This window comes from Capricornis sumatraensis, chromosome 14 (assembly GCF_032405125.1).
Source record: "Capricornis sumatraensis isolate serow.1 chromosome 14, serow.2, whole genome shotgun sequence".
Lineage (NCBI taxonomy): Eukaryota > Metazoa > Chordata > Mammalia > Artiodactyla > Bovidae > Capricornis > Capricornis sumatraensis.
This window is the reverse complement of record NC_091082.1, coordinates 43,317,822-43,326,589: the sequence shown is the minus strand read 5'-3', so window position 1 is coordinate 43,326,589 and position 8,768 is coordinate 43,317,822. Positions and strand designations below refer to the sequence as shown.

Below are 8,768 nucleotides of genomic sequence, written 5' to 3'. Positions count from 1 at the left end.
GGACAGAGTGGCTCACTCATGTGGTAAAGTGTCCCAGACAGATGAAGAGTGGCTGGAGTCAGGAAAGGTGACAGGAGGATGGACAGAAAGCTAGAAGCCAAAGTTCAATGCCAATGGTTGGTGGAGATAACAGGACCCATTCAGAAACCTGTATCCACTTCTTTGGGTATCATTTCCAACTTGGGGCTTTCTTGGTGTCGTACTAAGGTCAAGTCTTAGAATAAATGTTGAGAGCAGCACTTCCTTTACCTCCAGACACCAGATGGTGCCAGATATAGATTCCTTTTGGCCACATGTCACACTAATGACTTAGAGAAACACCCCAACAACACTCTGGCAGGTAGTCAACCCCCACCTACGAAGGAATAGTGCCCCATTTGCATTTAACTCAGTTTTTGCAAATGGAAAAGCCATTTCCCCATAGAATTATTTTCTTATAAAAGATGACTAGGTTCCAAAACCACCTATAAAACATTTCTATCCCACTAAGTAGCTGAAGTGGTACACATTAGCAAAAAGAAAAACCACTTGGGGGGAGGCGTGAGTGTGTGTGATATAAGAAATTAGTACCCAAAAGTGATTCTAAATAATGAGTAAAATTAGATGGAGAGCTCCTTAAGGGCATGGAGTATTCTTATTGAATTATTTTTCTGCCTTCCTGGTCTCAGCTCATAGCCCACCACTGAATGTTTTTACTCATTGAATTCCTGTACTTGAGAATAAAATCCATTTGTGTGAATTTTCCAAACTGACTTCCAGGACTTTATATCCTGGTCATCCCAGTTGTCTAATATCACTTCAGCTCTAGAACTTTCTTTTCCTTTATACAGATACATTGGTGGTAATACTCATGAGTTTATTATTAATAAGATTCCTCTTCTTTTTGGTCCACAAATCAACTAAGCAAATTGAAAGAGGAAAAGGAGGAGACAAAAAGAGAAGTTAGTGAATGAGGGAGATTTTCCTAAGGTATTTGGGCCAGAAGAGGAATAGTCTTAAGCTAGAAGAAGAAACACAACAAAAGATAAGATGAGAAGGGGAGAAGAAGGAAGAAGAGAGGAGAGAAAAGTTCAGACAAGACAGGGCAAGGGAGCAGGCACCATATGGCATATTATTCCTAGGACAGGAAAGAAAGGCAGTGACCAAGAAGAGATGTGAGAGGGGACACTCCCAGTCTCCAGCTCTCAAGTTGCACCTTCTCCAGGGCAGCCTATCCATGCCTGCTGGGACTTGAATGCACCTGTGTGGCTGGGCCAGGGGCCAGGGTTACTATTTAGAAGTTTCTTTACAAGTACATATTTTTGCTTAATGAAAAAAGTTTTAGAGAAGACCAATCTCCAGGTGACAGATCTTCTTTTGACATTTTGCAAAGGTAAAGATGGAAGATCTCTGCACCTTTGGTTTTCTGCCTACATGATGGGAGACTCAGAGGCCAACAAAGGCTTACAAATCCCAGCTTCATGTTTCTTAACTCAACAACCTTGGCAAAGTTACTTTACCTTTATCAGCATCAGTTTCCCCATTTATCAAATGCAAAAAGTATAACTTCTTCAAGGATATGAGGATTTAAAGCAGTCAGTTCAGTCGCTCAGTCATGTCCGACTCTTTGCAGCCCCATGGACTGCAGCATGCCAGGCTTCCCTGTCCATCACCAGCTCCCGGAGCTTACTCAAACTCATGTCCATCAAGTTGGTAATGCCATCCAGCCATCTCATCCTCTGGTATCTCCTTCTCCTCCTATCTTCAATCTTTCCCAGCATCAAGGTCTTTTCCAATGAGTCAGTTCTTCACATCAGGTGGCCAAAGTATTGGAGTTTCAGCTTCAGCATCAGTTCTTCCAATGAACATTTAGAACTGATTTCCTTTACAATTGGCTGGTTAGATCTCCTTGCAGTCCAAGGGACTCTCAAGAATCTTCTCCAACACTGCAGTTCAAAAGCATCAATTCTTCGGCACTCAGCTTTCTTTATAGTCCAACCCTCACATCCATACATGACTACTGGAAAAACTATAGCTTTGACTAGACGGACCTTTGTTGGCAAAGTAATATCTCTGCTTTTTAATATGCTGTCTGGGTTGGTCATAGCTTTTCTTACAAGGAGTGTCTTTTAATTTCATGGCTGCAGTCATCATCTGCAGTGATTTTGGAGCCCCCCAAATTAAAGCAGTAATGCATACAAATGGCCAGACTCAGTGCTTGACATCTGGAGCAATCTCAGACATCACAGCAATCATTTTTCTGAATAGTATAGTACTACTGATAGTGTTTGTTGTTGTTTAGTTGCTAAGTCGTGTCTGACTCTTTTGTGACCTCACGGACTGTAGCCCACCAGGCTCCTCTGTCCATGGAATTTCCCAGGCTCAAATACTGGAGTTGGTTGCCATTTCTTTCTCCAGGGGAATCTCCCTGACCTAAGGATCGAACCCACATCTCCTGCTCTGCAGGCAGATTCTTTATCACTGAGCACCAGGGAAGCACTGTTAGTGTTACAAGACCATTAAGGTTACAGTCACCAAGTCACCACATGTGAGGCATCAACTGTGGTCCATGAAGAGACACACTGCACATCGCCAAGCTGGATGACTGGCAGATGAAGAAATAGCAAAGGAGAGGCTGCTGGCTGGGGATTGAGGACAAATTCTCTTCATGACGCAGGTCTGCAGAACAAGACTGTCCTCCCAGCACCAGAGCTCATTGGGAAGATGTACATTCAACAGGTTGGGACATGGGATGTTGGCCATGCTCCCTAGCAACCAACCTACTTCCTGCCTGGGGGTATTTCCTCTTTTGTGGGTCTTCATAAGAGAGCATCCACCCCATTCACACTGCAGAAGCCAGTGATGACATATCACTCAGAATTAGGATTAAAGTATTTTGTGCTCCCTGCTTCCTGACCCACCAGGACAAAGCTGGTCCCCTCCTGTTTGCCAAGCCCGCTTCTCCAGCTTCCCAGTGAGCTGTGAGCCCCAGGGTCTGTTTGTGTTATTTACACACAAAGGAACCCTTGTTGTTGTTGTTTAGTCACTCAGTCATGTCAAACTCTCTGTGACCCCATGGACTATAGCCCTCCAAGCTCTTCTGTCTATGGGATTTCCCAGGCAAGAATACTGGAGTGGGTTGCCATTTCCTACTACAGAGCATCTTCCCAACCCAAGGAATCAAACCCACATCTCCTGCATCTCTCACTTGGCAGGAAGATTCTTTACCACTGGGCCACCTGGAAAGCCCACAAAGGAGCCATATCTGGCATGAAGTCAGTGATGATCTTTGTCTCATCATCAGATCACTTCCCCACTCAGAAACTACAGATCTTCCATCCAACCCTAAGCAGAGATGTTTTGTACCCCACCCAAATCAAGGACCACCAACCCCTTCCTTCCTCAATATCTCAGGTGGCTGGATCCATTATCTCCCAGACAGCTTTTCTAATCTTAACGAGCTTTGATGTGGGGGCAAGTTCCTTCCCATTTACAACAAAACACCGTCTGGCTGCTTGAAACTTCCATCCATTAAACTTACTGGCTCAATAAATTTTTAGAGAGCATCTACTTTGTCATAGGACTAAAATATAACAGAGTTCCTGCCTTTCTGGAGGTCTGCATTCTTATGTGGTAATAATGAAAAACAAGAACAGAAAACAGATTTTGAGAACATAGGTGGGTACGCTTCTAAGCTCTTTGCAGGAAAACAACTCATTTAATGCTTACAACTACCCTTTGAGAGGCTTCTCCAATAGCTCAAGAGGTAAAGAATCCTCACAATGCAGGAGACGTGGGTTCGATCCCTGGGTCAGAAGATCCCCTGGAGGAGAAAATGCCAACCCACTCGTCTTCTTGCCTGGAGAATCCCATGGTCAGAGGAGCCTGGCGAGCTAGATTCCATGTGGTCACAAAGAGCCAGACACAACTGAAAAACAGCACAAGCTTACCCTGTGAAGCAGGTACGCTCACGATCTCCCATTTATACATGAGGAGATGGAGGAGATGAGGAGTTCAGACAGGTCAACAAACATGCCTAAAGTCAAATGCTTAGAAAGAAACAAGACTGGGCTCTGAACCAGGAAGTCAGACTCTACTGCCTAGCATCATTCACCAAGGCATACTGCCTCTCAAAAACTGCCCAGAAACAAGTAAATGTCAGTATTCAGTTGCTTACATGTGCTGTGAAGAAAAACACATCAGGGAGAGGAGTATGGGAGAAAGGATGATGGGCTGATATTTTTTCCAGACACTCAGGGAAGCCTTGTTAGAGGAGCTGCTGGGAACCGAGTGGGTGAAGATGGGATTAGAGAGGTTTAGAGAACTAGTTCTGGTGTACGATGTCACCTAAAACTAGTCAGCCCCACTTCTATATAAAATCTATTGCAAGATTTAAGAATAACTCTCAAGTCCCCCTTTATGTTTCACACTTTTTAAAAATACTCCTATTTTTTGTAGGGTTTGTGTGGGGTGGGGGGGGGGGGTTGTTTGTGTTTTCTTTGTTCTCGAGCCTTCTAACCCTCCTGCAGGCCTGCTCTGACTGTACTGCTGCCTCTGAGCCCCTCAGATGGAAATTCTAGGGGACTCCAGGCCGGGGAATGCTGGACCAGCGTCCACAGGCACATGTTTGCAAGCTTATCTAGAGCCTGCGTGTCTCTGAATCCCCATCATCTCTTTAGCTGCTGTATCTCATTACTCCCAGATCTTTTCCCAGGAGCTGTTCTCGTTCTATATTTGAACAATTACTTTTTAAAAATCTTTGAAGTGTTTCACTTCATCATGTTAGTTTCAGTTTCAGTTTTTAATTCCAGGCCACTAAAATTATTCTCAAATCTCTGTCCTGCCATCACTGTTATTAGGTTCTTCTGAGCTTTGTCCCATCTGCTGGATTGTATAATGTTTCTTTCCTCAGTTGAGTCATGTTCTTGAACAGGAAAAAGCCAAGGTCAAGGACAGAGACCTGTGCTTCAGAGACCATCCCATGGGCTGGAAGGGGTTACTATTTGCTGCAGCAGGTCTGGGTACATCTGACAACAATAACATTCAGTCAAATGGTATACAGTCATCTCCAGCACAACACATACTTCCTTAAGAGCCAGCACAAAGGCAATACACTCCATCCACAGTTTTCCCTGAGCTTGCAAATTAATTTCCCTGTTTTAAAAAGTAGAATGATGTTCATTTCTTATATTTTCTTCCTGTAGGAATTGATCACTGCACCCACTTCAAAATATAGTCATACCTCACAGATGCAGAAGGTTTGGTTCCGACTACCACAAAAAAGTGAATATTGCAATAAAGCCAGTCACACAAAACTTTTTTGGTTTCCCATTATGTTTACACTATACTGAAGTCTATTAAGTGTGCAAGAGCACTATGTCTTATAAAACAATGTACATACCTTATCTACTGAATAGCACAGGGAGCTATACTCAGTATCTTATGATAACTTATAATGGTAACGAATCTGAAAAATAATTGAATCCCTTTGCTGTACACTTGAAACTGACACATCAATAAAAAACTATAAAAGTGAATGTGTCCATGTCCAACTCTTTGTAACCCCATGGACAGTAGCCTACCAAGCTCCTCTGTCCATGGAACTCTCCAGATAAGAATACTGGAGTGGGTTGCCATTCTTTTATCCAGGGGATCTTTCTTAGCCAGGGATTGAACCTGGATCTTCCTCACTGCAGGCAGATTCTTTACCATCTGAGCCACCAGGGAAGCCCAAATTAACTATATTTCAATTTAAAAATAAGTAAAATTTTAAAAAGAACTAAAAAAGCAATGTACATACCTTAATTTAAAAACAGTATTGCTAAAACACATGTTAACCATCATTTCATAACATGGAGCTGGCAAGCTTCAATTTGCCAAAACTGCAGTATTTGCAGAGTACAATAAAGTCAAGCACAATAAAATGAGGGATGCCTATGTTCAGAATCTCTTTAAGAAATTTTTTTAAAAATATGGTCTTTATCAATAGCCTGCTTATCTGCCTGCAGCTCTCTGCTATTTCTCACTTTTACCTGCAATACTCTGAAGTCATAGCTCCATATCTCTGCAGCAGGGCTCCCCACTGCCTTGCCTGGCTTGAGAGAAACCTGACTCTTTTTTAAATTTCCAATCTCCCTCTGCAGAAAAGGAAATGTGCACTGGACTCTTTTTGAAACACACTGGGGAATAAATATGCATGAATAAATGCAAGAAGAGAACCACAAGAGAAGCTTCATTTTTAAAAATCTTGAATCAGCTGCTCTACAGAGTGAAGATTTCTGGACACAAGCAAGATTTCAAAAGTCTTTTCTATTAAGCTCAGCAATTTTTAGAAGCCAGCCGTGTCTATCATGCTTTTTTCTAGGTATTGAATATAATATTCTTTCCTCTTCTTTCAAAGATCTTCCTGCAGGCAGCCGCCTGAGTGGGAGGACCAGTGTGGGGGAGGTGGGGGGAAGCTCTCACAGCAGGTGCCAGACGTGGCCTCTCCCTGAGGTGGGGCTAGTCTGTTTTGAGTCACTGGGCAACTTCAAGTCACCACCTCCATACCCACCACCAGCTCACCCCTGCCTTCACGTGGTCTGTCTTCAAGGAACTTGTTGGAGGTGTTAAAGCAAAGGGATGACACGAATCTGAGTCAATAGCTGAACATTTCCCCTCAACTGAAAACACTTCAGTGAAAGAAAAAGAAAAAGATAGCATAGTTACCTGATTAAAACCTCACTGCCATCATGTAAGCATGACTAGAAAATGGACAACTTCAGGGCAGTAAACGCTGCTTTCTCCTGATTATTTTAGGGTTCTGTGGGAAATGATGCTTTTAGAAAAACCATAAAAAATGATAACACTTAATGCTAGTGAGCACAGGGCAAAATTATTGTACTCATGTTCTGCTTGTCACGATATACTAGTACAATCATTTTGGATTGTTAATGCAAAGCATTTGTCAGAAAAAAATTCACAGCTTTTGGCCTAGTCATCCCAATCCAAGGAAGCTACCCTAAAGTAACAAAGAGAAGAAAAAATATATAGGCACAAAACTGCTCATTACAGCATAAAAAGGTCGACTTTGTACAGTCCCAAGTATATATCATACACTGAAAATATTTGTTGAAAAGCTAAATACATACAGCAGTCTGATAATGATTTAATAAATTTACACAAATAAGATGGAATAGTACACAGAAATTAAAATTATAATAGTCTATAAAATATGAGGAAGACTTCATAGTATAAAATTTATATACATTTCAAAATAATATTCAAATTGATTGCAATTAAATAGATATGTGTATGCATGGAAAAATAATATGGAAAAATAGAAATAGTTGAGCAAAGTGAGAAGATGGGGAAGAAGGCAGGCCTCTTTTCATGCCTAGCACAGCCATGGTTCAGGGTCCCAAGAAGCACCCGAAGCACGTAGCAGCTCCAAAACATTGGATGCTGGATAAACTGACTGGTATGTTTGCCACTTGTCCATCTACTGGTCTCCACAAGCTGAGGGAATGTCTACCCCTAATCATTCTCCTAAGGAGCAGATTTAAGTATGCCCTAAAAGGAGATGAAATGAAGATTTGCATGCAGCATTTCATTAAGATCAATGGCAAACTCCACACTGATATAACCTACCTTACTGATTTTATGGATGTCATCAGCATTGATAAGACTGGGGAGAATTTTCATTTGATCTGTGACACCAGGGATTGTTTGCTGTTCATTGTATTACACCTGAGGTGGCCAAGTATAAATTGTGCAAAGTAAAAAAGATCTTTGTGGGGACAAAAGGAATTCTTCATCTGGTGACCCATGATGCTTGCACATCCATTACCCCAACCCCCTCATCAAGGTGAATAGCACCATTCAAATTGACTTGGAGACTGGCAAGATTACTGATTTCATCAAGTTTGACACTGGTAACCTGTGCATGGTGACTGGTGGTGCTAACCTGGGAAGAATTGGTGTGATTACCAACTGGGAGAGACATCAGGTTCTTTTGATGTACTTCATATGAAAGATGCAAACAGCAACAGCTTTGCCACATGGCTCTTGAACATTTTCATTATTGGCAAAGGCAACAAACGGTGGCTCTCTCTTCCCTGTGGGAAAGGTATTCGCCTTACCGTTGCTGAGGAGAGATAGGAGACTGGCAGCCAAACAGAGCAGTGGATAAAATGATCTCTACGTGATGTGATTGGAAAAGTCTTTGTACTTAAAGATAATACCAAGTGATTAATAAAAAAAAAAAGTGAGAAGATTGAAAACAGTGTTTATAATTTTACTAAATTTTCTCTAATCCTGTGGTATTTTCTTTGCCACTTAAGAAGTGCTTCTTACAGAAAGAAACCTACACCACCCGTAAAGACAAGAGATGGCAAAGATCTTCAGGGTTAAATTTAAGCAATCATTTTAAAAGTCCTTTTGTATAACTCTTAGAGAGTTAACCGGCCTGTGCAGGGGCTGAGGGGCGCTTCCCTAGTGGGAAACACTGTAAACACCACTTCAGTTCAGTTCAGTTCAGTCGCTCAGTTGTGTCCGACTCTTTGCAACCCCATGAATCGCAGCACGCCAGGCCTCCCTGTCCATCACTTAGAACTGCCTAAAACAGATTCCTCCTCTATATACCCAGTGTTACTTGACTTCAGCTTGCAATAAAATGAAGGTTGAGGGGCTTCCCTGGTGGCTCAGTAGCAAAGAATCTGCCTGTCTATTCAGGAGCCTCAGGTTCAGTCCCTGATCCAGAAAGATCCCACATGGCTCAGAGCAACTAGGCCCATGAGCCACAGCTGTTA

At 42.3% G+C, this 8,768-nt stretch overlaps 1 pseudogene; it reads left to right on the top strand.

Annotated features, from left to right (window-relative positions):
• Positions 1 to 7,365: 7,365 nt before the first annotated feature.
• On the top strand, positions 7,366 to 8,149 carry LOC138090862 (small ribosomal subunit protein eS4, X isoform-like; annotated as a pseudogene).
• Positions 8,150 to 8,768: the final 619 nt, after the last annotated feature.